This window comes from Megascapheus bottae, chromosome 10 (genome assembly GCF_031878675.1).
Source record: "Megascapheus bottae isolate mThoBot1 chromosome 10, mThoBot2.hap1, whole genome shotgun sequence".
Lineage (NCBI taxonomy): Eukaryota > Metazoa > Chordata > Mammalia > Rodentia > Geomyidae > Megascapheus > Megascapheus bottae.
In genome coordinates, this window is record NC_143518.1 from 20568123 (window position 1) to 20587594 (window position 19472).

Consider the following 19472-nt stretch of genomic DNA (forward strand, 5'->3'; position numbering starts at 1 on the left):
ACAGATTTCCTAGCATCTTAAGTCAGGGACCATCAATCCCTGCAATGGCCACAAATGCTCCTGGCTGTCTCAGGTGGACAGCTATCATATCTCATTCCCTCACAACCTGGATGATACGTGGAAATAATCTTCTGAATCTCCTGCTCAGTATCCGAAGTCCTCTGAGGAAGTCCACATTCTCCTGCTGTCCCTCTGTCCAGGGCCAGCCTCAAATTGGGCTGTTCTTGAGAATGAACTAGGTCCTTCCTCCTTTAATGTGCCCATCTTCCTTTGGAGGCCGACCTGTGAGCTCAGATGCTCTGCCAGAACCCTAAACCGGTTCCCCTTTTGTATGGTAAGGAGGACATTACCATCTTTACCTCCGAAAGAGTTTCCCATTCAGTCAGGATTGCCATGTGCCAGGCACAGTGCCAGTGCCAAACACCCACACACCAGGATGAGCGGGGGAGGACAGGAGGAGCACTGATTCTCACTCCACTGGTGATGGATTGGGATTAGGGTGGGCTTGGTGGCTCTAGGAGCTCACAAGAGAACCGCCTTGCCCATTTATGGGGGCTCTGTGGAGAAAAGGACCCTTTCAGAACTCTCTGAAAGGATTACAGGCAAAAGGAAGAGCAAAAGTATGGAGGAAAACTCAGAATCCAGAGGATCTAGAGATAGTCCTCAATGAAAGCCTTACGACAATTCATTTGGCTGAAAGGGCTTCAAGTTATTGCCTTTTCAAGACATCTTACTGTCTTCTGGCAAGGAACATAACTCCTAAATTTTTGGCTTGTCACTCATCTCCCCAAACACACTCTAGTGACCAGCTGACATAAACGTGCCCTGGCATCTAAATTGTTCAACCAGTGTTTACTGAACCCCTACATGCCATGGTGTGTGTTAGGCCCCTGAGGAAGCAGCTCCCTGAAAGCTGCCCTGCCTATCTTGACACTGGCTGGCTCCCGGTCAGACCAGGAGAGATCTAGACTGCAAGTCCAATCACAATTCACAAAAGTGAAGAATATTGTGGATTAGGAAAGTTAGCCAGGTGCCAGTGGCTCACGTGTATAATCCTAACTACTCAGAAGGTTGAGATCTAAAGATGGTAGTTCAAAGCCAGCCCAGAGAGTATATGAGATTCTTATCTCCAATTAACTGTCCAAAAAGTCAAGAAGACAGGACCAGGAGTTTGACTTAGTGGTAGAATGCTTGCCTAGCATGCACAAAGACCTAGATTCAATTCCTCGGTACCATGTACATAGAAAAAAGCTGTAAGTGGTGCTGTGGGTCAAGTGGTAGAGCTCTGTTCTTGACAAAGCCCAAGGACAGAGCTCAAGCCCTGAGTTCAAGACCCAGGACTGGCAAAAAAAAAACCAGAAGTGGAGCTGTGGCCCAAGTGATGGAGAATTGGCCCTGAGCAAAAGCGGCTCACGTACAGATTCCTCAGCCCTGAGTTCAAACCCAAAGACTAGCACAATAAATAAAAAAAGAATATTGTGTTTCTGGTTGAGGAGGTTGAGATCAAAAGAAGTAAAGATTTGTCTAGGGTCAAACAGCCAATGAAAGTCAGAGCCAGGAGCTCACCTTGGAAGCCCGAGCTCTTAGTTTTGGTTTCAGTTTTTCCACCATATTGGTCACACTGCCTCTCTTTCAGAGAACAGAAGCCATTTATCATATCTTCCAGCATCTCCACCACTTTAGTTAGATAACTAATAGGATAAGATGTTCTAAATGTGTTAAAAAAAAAGCTTCAATATGACCATTAAATAGACCTCAGCTTCCCTGTGCAGTGAATCCTATGCTATTTCCTTCATTGGACTCTTTCTCTGGTATCTGGACTCATCTTTCCAGCTCACCAGCACCAATCCCAAGGCCTTAGTGGGCTGAGCTGGAGGTTCCCCATACTTGCTGCTCAATAGTAGACACACAGCCAATCAGGAAGTGGGGGGAAAGACAACAAGGGATCGGAGGGAGAAAAGTTCCAGAGTCCAGAATGAGCTTGGTGGGGAGGAGAAAATAATTTTCAAATCTTGCCAACATTTGGGTGTGGCCCTAGAAAGAGTGATTCATGCTTCTCACACTGTCATTCTGTCTCCACTCCTCTTGATGAATTTTAAATTTATCCTTCATTCCTACAGTGTTTAAATGTCTCTTTCCTACTGCACATATACATTCACCCCTTCCCTGGTAGCTCCCACTCCTCAGGCTTCCAGAAATTCAAAATATTCTTCGAGTCCATGGTCTGCAGCCTCCTCTCCCTTGGCCCTCCCCCACCAGTAGCAAAGGCCCCTAGGCCCCTAGCTTTCATCAGGACATCAGGATCTGACGCATCTCTTTCATCGCTTGTTCCACCCTCTCTCCTGTCTGGATTTCCTCTTTCCAGTTATTTTGCCAATTTGACTCATGTCTTTGCCAAAATTATAGCAGCAATAATATGCACTATAGTGCTCTGGCTCCAAAAGAATCAATTTTACGAATATCAAAACATGAAATTATCTCATCTTTCCTTTAAGAATTCCTGCGAAACAGCTCTTCTATTATTGATACCTAAGTTCATCTGTCGCCCTCCATTGCTTGCCAAACTGGTTAGTGCCCAGGTCTAGTTGTCATCAAGCTGAAAGAGCACCGTCTATCCCCCAACAGTCAGAAGACACATTTCACTTCTTTAGGGAAAGGGTATTTGAATCTATGTTATTAAGACCAATCCACTACAATCCCATATTCTAGCATTCCTGAGATAAAGGATTCAGTCATGTTTACTTATCCCTATCTGGCATTTAGTACAGAACTCAACCTAAAACAGGTGTCTAATGCTCATTAGTGCAGTTTGCCAAATATTCTGATTCCCCTCCCCCACCACCAAAACATAGAACATACTTCCTGGTCTCCAATAGTTCAATGGAACTATGTTGCCGGGCACCAAAGGCTCAATCTGTAATCCTAGCTTAGATCTCAGGAGGCTGAGATCTGTAGGATCATGGGCCAAAGCTAGCCTAGGTAGGAAAGTTTAAGAGACTCCATTTCCAATTCACCAGCACAAAGCTGGGCTAGCAATGTGGCTCACGTAGTCTAGTACCAGCTGGGCAAGGTTGAGACCCTTGTTTCAAACCTTGGTACTGGCAAAAACAAAAAAATTACTGCATGTCATTTTAAAGCTCAGCATAGAACCATACGAAGTGGTATATTCTGGTAATTCTAGTGACTTTCTAGTCAGAGATTAGGAGAAAAAATTAGTAAGACTCCCATCTCAACCAACTAGCCTGGCGTAGTGATGGATCTACAATCCAAACAATGCAGGAAAAATAGGCAAAATGACTGTGATCTGAACTCAGTGAGGAGGACGTCATTGCATATTGCACAGGCTGGGGTAATGTGCACAGAGATGGGTTTGATGGCCTCAGCAACATGAGTGGTGAACTCATGAACATCCCCCAACTGGCCTCATGACTCAGCTCTCTCTTTCTCCTGTAAGGAGGCAGAGAAAGAAGAGGGTATCGATTCCAGTTGTTTGTTATTAAGAACCACAAAAGTAATTTTAAGGTATTTTGTGATGTAACTGAGGTGGCATGCCGAGTTAGTTTCCAATACAATTTTCTTAAAAGAAAATGTAAGGTCATTTAGGCATTGCCCATCCAGCAAAAGGGAGTGACCCTACTCACTGTTCTCACATACAAGCTCAGAGAGGAAACAGTCCTAATGCAGAAACACATCTTCATTTCAGGACTTCTGTCTAAGCCAGCTTGTTACCTGACCACAGAGGAGGAATGGAATCTAGATGTTATTATCACGTGCCTCAAAGTAAGGCCATGGTTCTCTATCTGTAGCATCCATCAGAACCATCCACATTGCTGGTTTAAAATGGAGGCTTCCTGGAACTTCTCTCCTGAGATTCTTACGCAGTAGATCCTGAACTGACTCAGAATCTACATTTCCATTAGTCATTCCTTCACCCTATGACTTGTGTCTCACTATACAGTTCTAAGTCTCATGCCTTCCAGAGAGGCTCAGTGATGTTACTAAGAAGTATTGTCCTGGATACACTGCAATGTCAAAAGCCCCAAGGACAATGTCCCTCTCAACCATTCTCAAACTATATCATGAAATGAATTTACCAAGATATTCCAGGAAGAGAGTCCTTGGCCCAGCCCCCACTCCCTGTAAAACCCCATCCTCCCCTGGACTGGCATCTTTTGCCCACCCCACATTCCTCTCCATATGTCTATGTTGTTATGGTGACTGTCTTAAGCATGGGCTAATGTCCAACAGCAATCTGACAGGCTGGTGAATTTGGAATAAAAACCAACACACAAGAAAAACACTGTGCTCCAAACCTGGAAGTGTTCACTAAGAATGCCTAGGTTCCTAGGGAGGCATAGAAGAGTCCACAATCTGGTGTCAGAAACCCTTGGCCCAGGTGTGTGTGTGTGTGTGTGTGTGTGTGTGTGTGTTTTCAGTCATGGGGCTTTAACTGTGGGGTCTGGGCACTGTGGTTAATTGGAGATAAGAATCTCATAGCCTTTAGTGCCTGGATTTATATCTACAGATGTCTGTCCTCTGTAGTCTCTTCAGTGATGATTGTTCTTGCCATCAGCCTTTAAGGTACATAAAAGTGGAGACCACATCTACTTCATTTGCCATTGGACTATCAGCACTGATAGGTACTCAGTAAATATGTAAAGACACTCAGTAAATATGAAATCATGAGGAAGGAAGGAGGAAAATGGGGAGGGAGGAAATAAGGAAAGGAAAGAAGGAGGGAAGGAGGGAAGGAGGAAGGAAGGAAGGAAGGAAGGAAGGAAGGAAGGAAGGAAGGAAGGAAGGAAGGAAAGAAGGAAGGAGAATGTTTTAAAGTTCTACATCCCATGATTTTGCTGTTGTAGTAAATTAGTGCTCTTTATAAGTCAGCTTCTTTTGGGGGGAGGGGGTCATGAGGCTTGAACTCAGCCTGGGCGCTGTCTCTGAGATCTTCAGCTCAAGGCTACCACCCTACCCTTAAGTCAAGCCCCACTTCCTGTTTTTTAGAGGTTAATTGTAAGAGTCTTAGGTCTTTTTGTGCCCCGACTGGCTTTGAATCTTGATCCTCAATCTCAGTCTCCTGAGTAGCTAGGATTACAGTTGTGAGCTACCTTGCCCAGAAAAAGTCAGCTTCTATAGAAATGATTACAACTACATTTGACTGGATACAAGTGGTTGTAAGGGGCTTTTATTTGCAACTTTCCAATTTGCTTGAAGACTCATATTTTGCTTTAAGACACTACTTAGAACTTCTGCACCACCTGTCTGAATTAAGGAAAAGATAAGAGACTGAGCAAGAGGACAGCCTTCCTACAGGATTATGCAAACATCACAATGGAAAATTACAGCAGGTTCCATTAAATATTTAATTGAAAGCCCAGTACAGATGGTTCATGCCTGTAATTGTACCTATAGCTACTCAAGAGGCAGAGATCTGAATGCTGTGGTTCGAAGCTAGCCCAGAGAGGAAATTCTGTGAGATTCTCCACCAGATTAACCACTAGAAAACCGAATTTGAGCTGTGGCTCAAAGTAGTAAAGAACTAGCTTTGAACAAAAACATTTGGGGACAGAGTCCAAGTTCTGAGTTAAAGCCTCATGACTGACAAAATAAAATAATTGAACACCTTACTGTGTTTTGAGGTGCAAGAAATGAATTAGAAAGTATTATGGAACCTTATCAATAATCTTAATCCCATGGGCCAAGTACAGTGACTTTAAAAAATGTTTTAACTGGCCGGGAGTTTGGCCTAGTGGTTAAAGTGCTTGCCTAGGATGCATAAAGACCCGGGTTCGATTCCTCAGTACCACACACATAGAAAAAAGCCGGAAGTAGTGCTGAGGCTCAAGTGGTAGAGTGCTAGCCTTGAGAAAGTCCAAGAACAGTGCTCAGGCCCTGAGCTCAAGCCCAATACTGGCAAAAAAAATGTTTTAACATAGTCACTTTTGGTTATAGAACAAGAATTACTCCTGTAAGAGTACCTAAAGATTCCATAGGAATTTATCGGTTTCCAAGCTCTAGATACTTCCAATTTTCCTATTCCCCTAAAGTGCTCAATCATAAATAGACAAAGATTGAAAAAGAATGTCTGCATTTCTGAGGAACTCTAGGGACATCAACAACTGAGAGGAAATATCACTAGGAGTCAGGAATGGATGTGGCTGCAAAGAAAACAAGGTTACAATGCTTGGATGTGCAGACACAAACTGAAGTGCCATAGTTGTCTGGCCTGGAACTCAGAAGGATGGGGCTAAGCACAGAAAAACACATCCAGTCTTTGAAAGGCATGGTTCAAGCTACTACAGCCCCAGATTCATACAAAGGAATCCACAGGACTGGCCAACTGTCTTGACTATTTTCTTCACTATTAAAATGCTTCTCATGTGCCAATGGAAGGAGCACTGGGAATCTCTAATTACTACCTAATATATTCCTCCAGCCCACATAGACAACAATTATTTTAGTGATTTCCTTATAGGGGGTTTTTATTTAGAGAAGAACAAGTTACTATCACAGGAAAGTTCTGGGCAGCTCTCCTAACAGCCTCAGGACTCTACTGTGGACTTTCAAAGACAGTAAATAACCCAGGAGTCACCCCTCATGCTTTAGCTCTAAGGAAGTACAATGGTTTGGATCTTAAAAGTCCCCCAAAAGATCCATGTTAATGACTTGGTCCCCAGCCCCTGGCACTAATGGGAGGTGATGGAGCCTAATTAGAGGAATATGACAAACCATTTGGGGGTGTGTCCTTGAAAAGGATATTGGAATCCCTGCCCCTTCCTCTTTCTCCTTCTACTTTCTGGCTACCATGAGGTGAGCAGCTTCCTCTGCCATGTACTCCCACGGTGACCCACTGCCTCGAAACAGGCTTAAATGTAGCAACAGTGACGACCAACTATGGATGGCGGCCACCAAAACTGTGAGCCAAAATAAACCTTTTCCTCAGGTGGCAGTCATTCCCCCCTTCTGAAGCTGAGGTCTAGCCCACGTGTCAGCCAGGGCAGGCCCTTTCCAGCCATTTGCAGACTTAGAACCAAGTCTTTGTCCAACCTCCTTCTGAACTGTGATCAACACATGGCAAGTTTCAAAGAAGAATGCCAAAAAGTGAAGTTCTGTCCGGTCAGGTGGTGATGGAAAGGGAAGCAGCGCACCTCCCATCCTCCAGAACATACCCGATCTCCAAAAGATTTAGAAGCTTTCCTCCATCCCACCCTCACCTTTGTCCTCCATTTATTTTTATAACTTTTCTTCCCAGTCATTTATTGTTACCACATAATTACTAATAACATTAATATAATTAGCCTTTTTTTCAAGCCAAAGAAATCATTGAGAACAAAATTTGCATTTCCAGGGATACTGTGACCTGAAGCATTTTTTTTTTAATTCGATAAATGCAGTGTATAGGGTTGCTAGTTCCTTGTGTGCAGCTCAGACTGGCATCTCCCAAAGTTGTACACCATAATACAGGGCACTTGGAAAATAAGGCTGACAGTTACAAACCCATTATACCTGCATAAACTAAAAATAAATACTGCATTGACATCAACAATTACTTGGCTGAGATCATTCCATCCCCCAACGTGCACATACCTATCACATACACATGGACTCCAGCTTCATGGGGGAGTGGCAGAGGGAAACCTATTTAGACTGCCAGTCAAGATAATCTTGCCACTTAGTAATTGCTTTAAAAAGGGCATATAGCCTACTTAAAGCCAATAAAGTACAAGACAACATTTACTAGCGCTTTTGAGAAAATTCTCCCAGATTTAAAAGGCAGGCCACAGGGAGGAAAGTGACCCTTTCCTACAGCTCTGAGGAAATTCTTCTAAATGCATACCATAAAGTAGACACCACTTCTCACTGCCATGTTGAGAATAAAGAGAAGAAGAGAGCCAACAGAATGACAGGATATTGTGATGGACTACCTAGATTCTGGAAGCCATCTGACCTTAGGCCACACACAACATGAGCCAGTATAACTCCTATGTCTACCCTCCACAATCTAAGACTTTTCATTTCATCACAAGCCCCCAGAAAAGAACTATTGGGTTGTTTTGGTCACATCAGGGAGTAGGTTTTCCCAACTTAGCTATGTATTATTTCTTGGTTGTAGCTAATATGTACACATAAACCTTCCTTCATGCTACGCTCGAGGATACTATTCTAAGACTCTTTGCAATAATAAAAGAGCGAGTCATACTGCATAACATTAAATTTAATTAAGCAAGTAGTACATTTTAGGTGGAGAATTAAGCACTGAGATCAGATTAAATGAAAAAAGGACTTGCTGCTATTAAGTGGAGTTACAAGAAAGGTTTAAGAGTTACAACAGATACCACCACCACCATCAACACTGATTTCAAAAGTGGTTTGTACTTACTGGGTTTTAATTTTATGTAAGATACACTATATCGAGGGACTCTTGTGCAATAAAACATTTAAAGATTCATTTAATTCTTTATAAAGTGTTATAACTATTATTATTAACTCAGTTTTACAACTGAAGAAACTGAGACTTCAAAGGCAAAGTGATTTCCTGAAGGCTGTGAGCACAAAGTCCTTAAATGGTAGCTTGAAACCAGATCCAAGGGACTGTAAATGCCCTACTGCCACCACTGCACTAGGCTCTAAAAGCGGTAATAATAACTTACACTTCTACAACATACTAAAGAGAAGCTTCTCAGAGAATGAAGTAAAAATGACCAATAGATACATAAAGGCATGCTCAACAATGCAAATCAAAACAACACAGAGATTCTACCATACCCCAGTAAGAATGGTCATTATCAAGAAAACAAACAACAAATATAAGCAACGATACAGTCAAACTGGAAATCTAAAACACTATGGGTGGAGATGTAAACTTGTTCAACTCCTCTAAAAAGCAATGTGAAGGCTCCTCACAAAATTCAACACAGAACTACGTTATGATCCAGCAATTCCACTCGTGGGTATTGACTCCAAAGATTACAAACCAGGTTGCAGTAAAGCTATCAGTACAACCATGTTTATTGCAGCACTATTCACAATAACCAAGGTATCAATCAGCCCAGATGCCCCTCAATGGATGAATAGATCAAGAAAATGGAATTTTGCTCATTAGAAATGATACTGTATGATTTGTACATAAATGGAAAAACTTAGAAAAATTGTGTTAAGTGAAGTATGCTAGGTCCAGAAAAACAAAGGATCCATGCTTTCCCTTATATATGAGAGCTAAGTTTAGCTTACCAACTCGCAAGTAAATACACTGGATAGTATGCAAGTATATACAAATAAATTAACTGAAGTACAGTGGATTCAAAGGAGATCTAAAATAGTATAATTCCTTAGAAAGCCAAAGTTCAGCAAAATACAACATCAAAAGAACAGGCACTTGAAAGGGGTAGGACAAAGAGGGAAAGGGTAGATGAATGAAAAGGAGGAAAATGCAGCCAAGAATCCAAGACATATGTTACAAAATTAACAAGAGTGAGATAAGGGAAGTGGGATACGGGAGGGAAGCTAAGAATATTAAAAGAGGTGACTCTTATCAAGATATATTCATAAACTGCTTTGTTAATGGCAATTCCTTTGTACAACTAAAGATAATAAAAATAAAGACATAAGAAAAATAAAGACCAGAAAATCTCATCTGAATTAGCCTCCTTATAAAGTATGTACTTTTACCATTTCCACTTATAAATTACCCAGGAAACTTACCCAGGGTCACTGCTTATAATAATGCTGTATCTAGAATGTCTTTTTGCAATAAAAATCTCTTTCCTTTCCTTGGAGTTCATGTCATAAAAAATTATTTTATATGACCATATGCACATAACTATTGAGCTTTTTGCAGCCACTTCTATGCCTATTCTCCTTTGGCCTCAGTGTGTGAAGGTCTAGAGTTCTGCATCATTTATCATGACCTAGTATATGTGTATATGCATATGTATGTGTATGTGAGTGTGTGATTCAATGTGTTTACTTGTAGATTTACAGTCACAGAGTCTTAGGATCCTTCCTACATCTGGTTCCTGGGGACCTTCACCACCTTCTATCTCTGTCCCCCAGCTGCCAGGATCTTTACAATGTCCTCTAGATGTTGCCAAATTCTTATAACCGTAAGTGCCACATAATTATATGACCAACCCATATTTCAATCCCAAAATTAAGACAAAATGGGTCTGGAAGAATTTTTAAGCCTCATCGAGCTACAAAACTGGCATACATTTAGTTATGTTACAGCCTTCTTTGGATGAAGATACATCACTCCACAATGCTGGGTCACACCAGGAAGACTGGACCATTCATTCATCATCACACTCATGCTCCAGGACAGTACATCCTACTCTCTTCTACCTCTCTCTTCTTTTTTCCAATTCAAAGTTGAGTCCCCAGATGCAGGCTTCTCACTAGAGGTAAAATGAAAATCACAAGCAAATTAGCACATCTAAGGTACCAGTGTTCCAGGGCTGCTTAGCAGCAGGCAGTGTAATTCTAAGAGATGGGGTAAGAAGAGGGGCCTCTGCTAATCATGGAAGAATGACATCCTACAATATGATGGGTTCTGCCTCCATTCATCTCACAGATCTCAGGCATTTTATTCTGACTTTTCCTATCCAAAACTCAGCACAATTTTCACCATAGTAGAATTATACAGAATGCAGAAGCTCTGTGGCAAGATGTCCTGCTTTATCTTATAAATCATAAACTATCTCTTTTTGAGCCAAGCACCACACTGTAGATTTAACAAGCTTTACTAGGTAATCTTCTCAGTAATCTTTTAACTGAACTGAATCTTTTAAGTGAATTGAGTCATTCACTCAATCATTTACTTATTCAATACATTAATAATGAGCATTTATTTATATGCTAATATTGTGCCAGGGCTAAAACACTGATCAAGAAACAGATTCTGACCTGAGAGTGTTCAGAATACATTGTTAGGAGAGGGAGGCTGTCCAGAAGATAGGACTTACAAACTGAGAACATCTAATTGGCACATGTTGGTTAATACAAGACAGCAAGAGTTGAGGTGGGTTATAATTTAAACAGTGTGCCTCAAAGAGTACTTAGATCTAAAACATGATCATATATGGAAACATACCCAGGGATGTTTTCATATATGTACTGTCAAATCAGCTAAACCATGCTATTATGCAGGGGTGGTTTCCAATTCACAACTTAACACAATAAATACCAAGAAGCTAAATCATGTCTGAAAGTCTGTGATTTTAGGGAAGTGGAGAAAATAATTGCAGAACACAATGGGGGACAAACACAGCCATAATATAATGTACAAATGTGAAAATGGAACCATGGAACTTGGAGAGGAAAGGTGAGGTTGAAACAGACATGACAAGAGGTTATGGTGGACAGGAGGACATGGTACTTATAGACTGCCATGTTGAATGGAAAACCCTTTGTACAAACATTAAAAAATAATGAAAGCAAATAAATAAAAGTAATATGTATGTATTGAACAGAGTGCTCAGTATTATACATGTTTGTAAATTTGGAATAGTAAGTGTGTGGTAAGCCTCACTGGAAATGGCTGACCATACCTGAAGGAAGTTAAATAGTGAGCCACTGACACATCTGGAAAGACAGAAAATCAATGCAGATGTTTCAACAGCTGATGAAATGGAATGTAATAAGTAAAGTGGAGGGATTGCAGCTACAGCCAGCCTGTGGCCACTCCAGGATGTCTGCAGAACAGGTAACTAGGCTCACACAAGCTCCAAGAAAGAGGACCTAGGAGGCAGAATGTGGAGTGCAGATCTTATTGAGGGAATGATAAATCATGAGTTAACTAGGAAAATCTCTGGATAGAACAAAGGGGAAAAATAGGCATTTGAAAACAAAGTTATTTTCCATTAAGGAGGCTGGGGACTCAGAAATCAAAGTTCTGGAAAAAATGAAAACTAGATTTTTATTACCCTACTTTTGCAACTGTGCAAATTCAAATGTGCCTCAAATAACAGATAATTGAAAACAAAGTTGAGCTATTGCCTATAAGTATAGTAGGTCCAATTCTACATTATTTATCTGAATCATATGAACTATATACTTCTTGGAACAGTTAAGACTAAAATTCTCAAGTAAAAATTTTAAATGTTAAAGGTCACACTTGAGGGATTCACCTGTGGTTTTTGTTGTTGTTGGCTTTTTGGGTTTTTGTTTTTGTTTTTGACATTCCTAATGTGAGTCACCTGGTATGGATTAATTACCTTCATCCCAGGCAGTAACAACATGAACTAAATGTATTTATGTATTTTTACTATTTTGTGGTGAATTCTTTACCAGTTAAAGCGACATAAAAAAAGCTACATAGGGGATGGATATCAAATCATGTTTTGGGAAGTAATGTCTTGTTGACATGTAGGAGTAATATAGTATCAAGTGATAGATGTCCCCCAAAACTCATGTGTTGGGACCTTTAGTCCTCAGTACGGCAGGGAGTAAAGCTCAGTGGGAAGAATAAAGGTCACATAGGCAAGATTGACATGAGTGAGTTAATGCATTTTTGTGGAATTAAAAGGTTTAGAGGGTTTTTTCCAACTTTTTGAAACTTTTTATTAGGTCTAGATGCTAATGACTCATGCCTGTAATCCTAGCTACTAAGGAGGCTGAAATCTGAGGGGGGAAAACAAGATCTGGGGTAGGGGTGGAGAGAGGGAAATGGGGATCAAGACATGAGAAAAGGTATCAATGTTTGTGAAGTAATGCGCCTTCTATCTGGTGAATATAATGTAACCCTTCTATTAATTACAATAAAAAATATATGGAAAAATAAGCCTGAGCCCTGAGTTCAAGGTCCACACCACAAAATAATAATATTAGCATAACTATATATTATTACACATCATTAAATAATCATATATGCAATTCTATTATATATCATGAAATAATCATATATATGATAATTATGTATCTTATAATTATTATGTAATAATTATATAATTACCTTTAAGGAGTTGCATTGTAAAAACAATGAAGACAAGACAAAAAAAACCAGTTTATCTCCTGCCACTATAGTTCACCCTGGAAATAACTCTGTTTTCTTAATGGACTAACAGAACCATGAGATTTTTTTTTTCAGTTGCTTCCTTTTCTTCTTTATCTCTTTTCCTTAGGGTACAAGGAGGAACTCTTTCAGCTTTCTTCCCAATGAAAGCTAATTACAACTTTCCTGCAAGCCATTGCTTTTTTATTTGGGTTATTTCAGAAGAGTTGTTTCCACAACAACTTGAAGGAAAAGCAGGAAGGAAATAATAAGACAAGGAAGACTCCTGAGGCTTTGGAGCATGTGGCATGGGGTCTCACTCAAGAATCCAGCTTCCCTCTAAGGAAAGATTATCTCTAATACTTAGATCCATACAGTGCAGACAGAATTTCATTCGGGCCTGTTTGGCAGAGTGGGGGAGTCTGTGTTTCCAGAGGGTTTCTGTTGATTTTCAAGCTGAAAATCAAGTTTTGATGAAGTGAAAGCCCATAGAAACCACCAGTAGGATAGAGGTAGCTGCACTGAAGATGAGACCAAATGGAGAGTTGTCACTTTTTCTCCATGTCTATAACCAGACTGGGTATAGGGAAGGCCAAGCAATGTTGGAAACTCAGGACTCCAGTGAGCCCAAGGAGGAAATCCATGCCTGCCATGACATTCAGCAGCTGCCAGGAGAGCTCCCCTCCAGAATTCTTCCTTGCTTTGTGGAACCCTTTTTGATTCTCCTTCCTCTTCTTCTAGGTCTGGTTCTGCCATTTACCAGCTTATGGTCTCATATGAGTCTGACAGCTGCCCTGGACCTCAGTTTTTGTCCTGGACCTCAGTTTTCTCCTAAGTAATATGGCAATGGTTGTCTTTTCCTCCAATTGATATTATTATTAAGAGGATTAAATGATATAAAGTATTAGAAAGCATCCCATAAGCTACAAAGCTCATAGAGTAAATTGCTAGAATCATCATCCAATTTAAAATATTACACCTTCTGAGTTTTCCCATTCTGCAGAACAGGAAAGAAACTCTGGTCCTTAAACTTGGAGACTTTCCAGATAGAAAGGAGAAATAAACTGCCCTTCCCCCAACAAAGCATGGTGTTCATGTATTATTTTTTTTCCCAGAATTGAGGGCTGAACTCAGTGTCCTGCATTTGATGGACAAATGCTCTCCCACTGAGCTAAATCACCAACCACTCGTATATGTTGAAATGGTAGTAGTTTCTTTTTATGACCCACAGACAAAGTTTCTGTGGGTTCTGCACAGCTCCCAACCTAAAGCAACAATGCAGAAGTAAACCCCACAGTGGGGTAGAAGAAAAAGATGGTTCCCCTAAGATGGACACCAGCTTGAAAAGGTGACATTAATGTATTAGCAACAGACTGGTTAATTGATTTGTTCCTCTTTTAGGAGCATCTGTTTATACAAAAACACAAACAAAAAATAAATAATAATGGACGTGGCTACACCAGGTCTTGTGTGGTTGCTAAGAGAACATCATCTGGATCTCCAGGGTAACTTTTTCTTTTTCATATATTTTTATTGTAATTAATGGAAGGGTTACATTATATTCACCAGATATAAGGTGCATTACTTCACAAACATTGATAACCTTTCTCATGACTTGGTCCCCATTTCCCTCCCCCCACCTCCACTCCTCATCTTGTTTTCCCCCTTCCCTATCCAATTTCAAATAACCAAATACAAATATATCCAATATATCAGAAAACAAAGTGAGATACTGTAACAATATGAGATAACAAAGGGACAGCAAAAGAGATGAAAGATAACATAGGACATTAAGGACAACAATCACTCATTACATGGCTTTTCTTTCTATATCCTGGAGGTCCTTTCATTAAGTGTCATATTATATGGCCTTATGTATCCATGTTTTGTTTTTTGTAAATCTCTGCTAGTAGAGCCCAAGGTTTCTACTGATTATGACAAATGAGGGAAACCATTGAGCCTGTGTTCCTTTGAGTCTGGCTTACTTCATTTAATATAATTTTTTCTAAGTCTTTCCATTTCCTTACAAATGGGGCAATGTCATTCTTTCTGACAGCAGCATAGAATTCCATTGTGTATAAATACCACATCTTGTTGATCCACTCATCAACTGAGGGGCATCTGGGTTGGTTCCATATCTTTGCTATGGTAAATAGTGCTGCAATGAACATCATTGTGCTAGTGGCTTTGGTATATCCTTGTTTCTGGACAATTGGGTAAATGCCAAGTAGTGGAATTGCTGGGTCATAGGGGAGCTCTATGTTTAGTCTTTTGAGGAACTGCCATACTGCTTTTCACAGTGGCTGAATGAGTTTGCACTCCCACCAACAGTGTAGTAGTGATCCCTCCTGGCCACATCCCCTCCAGCATCTGTTGTTATTAGATTTCTTGATCATGGCCATTGTAACTGGAGTGAGGTGGAATCTTAGAGTTGTTTTGATTTGCCTTTCTTTTATGGCCAGAGATGTTGAGCATTTCTTGGTGTGTCTAAAGGCCATCCTTATTTCTTCTTCAGAGAATACTCTTAAAGTCTTTGGCCCATCTTTTAATGGGATGGTTATTTCTTTGGAGATTAGTTTCAGAGTGATTCAATTTTTTTAGCTGTTGATATATTTTTGATATAAGGCGTTTGTTTCTCCAAGATTACTTTCTATCTCAGCCAATAGGGCAAAGACTTGTGAGAATTGTCTGCAAGACAAAGAAGGGCCCCAGTTCAATTGTATACAAGCCTGTGCCTACAGGTCCCATGCATGGCTGGAGATACCAACAGAAGTATGGTAGATAAGCAGAGGAAACAGAGATGCCAGGTCCTGGAGCACCACTGGTGCAACCTACTCAAAGCCTTTTTCTCAATGCCCTCCTTTTCCTGGGACCTTCACTAGAACACCTGGCCTAGGGAGAAGGCTGGGCTTCATAGAGGTCCAGGACAGGCCCCTGTTTACCTTGGATTTTTTAATGGTATTTATTTTTCTCATTCTTATTTGGAACTGGTGATCATTGAACCCAGGCATTGCACTTACTAAGCTAGCACTTTGCCACCGAACTACATGCTAGCCCAAGGGCCCTGTTTACTTTGTATTGTGAAGAGACCTGGTAAGAGAAGAGGCTTCAGTGTGAGGTTTACTTGGAATGGGAGAGGCTTTGAGATGGAATTGAATCAATTCACCCTCCCAGAGATAAGCAGCCAACTTCCCCAGGACCCTGTACTTCTCCATTGGGCAGTTCTGTTTAGTTTACCCTAGAAATCCCTTATCTGGGAACAGAAAGCCCAGTTATCCACCCAGCTCAAAAACACCCTAACAAGTAAGTATTTCAGTTTTCAAGTTAGTCCTAACTTCTCTACTTGTTATTCAGACAAGACCCATTTTACGAGGTGGACAGCTGTGTTCTGCTCCAGAAATAAAGAAGCTCTGTCTTCCCTCAAAGGTCATAGGAAAGTTAATACAGTTTTCTTCAGTTTAAGATTCCTCACCTAAAATGTTAAATTTTTGAGATCTAAGAATGATTTTAAAATGATTGCAGGAGATTTTGTCTGTTTTAGCATGAACTACTTATTCTGGATTAAATGGATCTGTGTTTCTAAGTTACTCCACAAAGAGTACCATGACTTTGTAGAGGCTCAACCACTTGTACAAAGAGGAGAGTAAGAGTCTACCATTGCATTAAAAACAAAATTTGGAGATGAGGAAGTTGCATTAATTACCCAACTGAGGCTACAGCTACTCACTATTATCAACTATTTTAAAGCCACTATTTTAAAAACACATACCATCTGTCTAGCCCAGCTAATAACCTTGCTTCTCACTTTTCTGGGAAAGATGAAGTGATCAGAAGAAAATCCCATGACTTTCCATGATCCTACCTGCGCCACTGCTATATAGCTTGTTTCAACTATTATTGTAAGTGGGCATCTAATAGGCCTCTATCTGCTGTTAACCTTTCCTTTGTAATACTGAGTTCAATCTCTCCCTCCTATTCAAGCACAATCATCTAGCAAATATCTTTCTCTCTACTCTCCTTCCAGGCTATCAAGGTTTTTACTCCCAGTTGGATTAGTCCCATTAATACACACACATACTGTTATTTCTCTGATTTTAGAAAACAACATTCAGCTCACCAAATACTACCAACAGTCCAGAAAACTCTTTTGAAGAGTTGATTTTTCTCACTGACTCTTCTCTTCCCTCCTTTCTTCCTTAGCCCATCCATGGATCTAAATTTTCTCTCTGCTCTTTTGGTTAAGGTCACCATTGCCCTCCAATCTGTCAAATCCAATCATAACTTCTTGTCACACACGTCATTCTCCAAGATGACCCTCGCCTGTTTTTCCCACTTTCGTGTAATCCCATCCTACACTGTATCAGGGTTGGTATGTATAAGCAAGATCATTTAGAGGTGTGAAATATTTAAGTTTTATGCCATCAAAGACACAATACCTAAGATGGATACTCTTCCTCTTGGTTTTCTTTAGTGGGAGAAAAAACACTATGTTTGTAGATAGGTGGGAATGAATCATCTAATAGAGAATTAAAATGGATGATATGGTAGAGAAGGTAACTGATATATGGTTGTCTTTGAGTGGGAAGGATTAGACTTGCTAGGAAGGAAAGATGGCTATAGACAAAAGCATGCTTGAGTTCTCTGTAATAACAGTTGGGGAGACACGCAGGTAGAGTTATACAAGGTTGTGGAATCCTCTTCTGATCACTCCATATTTCTCAGGGGAGAGGAAGGGAAGACAATCAGCCAGCTGGGCAGATAGACCATTCCAAGATTCTGAAACCTCAAAACTTTGTGAGATACTACATATTTCTGGTTTGTTTTAGTGATTTGTTATATAAAAGGAGATAACTAATACACTGGACTCATCACATTATTGAACCCAGTTTGTCATTTGCCTTTGATACGTTTTCTTCATTTAGCTTCCACAGTAATTTACTCTTTGTTTTCCCTCGCTTCTGAATTTGCATTGTTCATGCTTCTACTTCTGCCTAACTTAAGTCGGAAATTCTCAGACTGAGTCCTTTTCTTCTCTATATTCTTTTCCTTGGTGACTCTTTAATTGTCATCTACTTGTTGTCAACTACAAAATAACATGGCATTACAGACCTTCCTCCCAAACTTCTGACACATAGCACACCAGTCCACATGCTTTCTCTGCGTGGATAATGAACATATAGCTCAAACTCAGTATATTTCAAGTAACAACTCCCAAATCTTCCTACCCAACCCTGCGTCACCTTCCTCTTCTGAACGAATGGCGCTCTGTCCCATCACTGTGCAAGCTATTCTCCATTCCTGTCTTTCTCTTTTATCCCATATCCAGTCATCAGTGAATCCCAACTACAGCATACAGAAAAGGTTCAGGCCCATCCTTAAAGCCTCTAAGATAGCACTAAACGCAGAAATCAAAGATGGCGTATTCCCACATTACCTCTTTCAACATGCTTACCACTCTTGATTCATTTGCACATTTAAGAAAGTGTAAGAAAGACACTTATCCTCGTTTCACAAGTGAGGTAAACCGAGGCACAACAAGATCCAGTAACTCTCCTAAGGTCCCATAACTGGTCAATAGCAGAGTCAGGGTTTGAGTTCAAGCAGCTCTTGGACACTGCAAATGTTTAAGTGACGAGCACACTTTGGGGGGAAGGCCATAGAACTTCTCAACACCTGCAGCTGTGGGAGACTGGAGCATTTCATAAAGCAAACCCACTCATCATCAAAGGCACGGGCTGGCATTTTAACTTCCAACACAAAACCTCCATTTAACTCCTGATTACTTCACAGACTCCAATCTTACCTCCTTGAAGAACCAGATCTACACATGGCACTACATCAGTTATCCATTATTCATTGCTAAACATAACGTCTCAAAGTCGCCAACATCACACATGAAGTTCTCTCAGCCATCTTCCCTCCCTTCTCCACCAGCCCCGGCTTCCTGTTAATTCAGGGTAGCCTTTTCTCACCAAGAGCTACAATCTCACATCTTCTAATGATTACATTGCTCTCTTAATACATTCTTTTATTGATCACCCATATTTTTATTTACCTGGCTGTTGCTTCATTTGCTGTTGTTGTTTCGTCATTGTTGTTAAAACACGGATAGTCTTAGGATTGCATGAAGTTCTACTTAGTAAATGCCTGCTGACTGGATTCTGACTCCTGTGTCATCTCTGGGGGAGACACAAGATTTAGTGACTTCTGCTCCAGAAGGGACTAAATTTTTTTTTTTTTGGTGCCAGTACTGGAGCTCGATCTCAAGGCCTGTGTGCTGTTCCTTAACTTTACCAAAGCTGGCACTCTCCTACTTCAGCCACAGCTCCACTGCCAGGGTTCTTATTTTTTGATGGTTGATTGGAGATGAGAATCTCATGGACTTTCCTTCCCCAGCTGGCTTCCAAAAGCTCTGCTTCACACAGGCACACACAATATCCCCTCTTTAGTGTGAGCCTCCTGAGTAGCTAGGATTACAGGTGTG

General features: G+C 40.6%; 1 protein-coding gene across 1 annotated transcript in view; it reads right to left on the reverse strand.

The window, feature by feature from the left end:
• Cacna1e (calcium voltage-gated channel subunit alpha1 E) overlaps positions 1 to 19472 on the reverse strand; it is a 446101-nt gene that overhangs the window by 359196 nt on the left and 67433 nt on the right. The window lies entirely within an intron of this gene.